The sequence below is a fragment of the Nycticebus coucang genome, chromosome 6, assembly GCF_027406575.1.
Source record: "Nycticebus coucang isolate mNycCou1 chromosome 6, mNycCou1.pri, whole genome shotgun sequence".
NCBI classification, from domain to species: Eukaryota; Metazoa; Chordata; class Mammalia; order Primates; family Lorisidae; genus Nycticebus; species Nycticebus coucang.
This window is the reverse complement of record NC_069785.1, coordinates 65,552,772-65,553,558: the sequence shown is the minus strand read 5'-3', so window position 1 is coordinate 65,553,558 and position 787 is coordinate 65,552,772.

Genomic DNA, 787 nt, shown 5'->3' with positions numbered 1-787 from the left:
TCCTTTTCTTTGTTCTTTTTTAAGTGCGTGTGAGAATGCCATACATTTATGATATAGCGTGTGCGAGAGTTCGGTTTAAACATTTTAAAAATGTATTCTGATTAGTTTGTGTCTCATTTCAAGAGTAGAACCCCTAGATATTTGATTTTCAGTTCTTTTCCAAACTGCTATGAATGGGACTAAATGATTGTTAATTCTAAATGTAGTTTTGCTATGGTAACCATGGAAACACTTAGAGATGTACCTACTTAATGCAGTAACAATCACAGTGAAATGCCTTGGATTTATGTAGTCCTACTATACTACTGTATATTCAGGACAGTAACTGCCACCTGGAGTCCGAGTTATTGGAAGCTCCTTTTTGGGGTAGAAAATTTGATAGGAGAAATCAGGAGTAGTGTGATTTACTACTAAAAGTCCTGATTGGGGATAGTAGATGGTGCTGAAGTCTCCGCTGTACATATGTATTGAGTGGCTTTGGTAATTCATTGTCATTTTCGTAGTTTACAAAGTGACCCTTGGGGAGCTGGGAAGGGAAGTGTTATCTTTTCTAGCTACTTTGTGACTCCTCATTGGACTAGAAAGATAGTCCAATTTCTGTTCTGCTTACATTTGATTTGTTACCTTAAGACAGACACTTAGGAAAGACATTTCCTATCAGCAGGTATTCCTACCTATATGCCCCCAATCTGAGTGAAGAATTATTGGAAGTTTGGGGTGTATATAACACGGGGAAATTGATGACCCAGAGGTTCTCAGGTCTGGTTTAAGGCATCTTTAGAGTCTT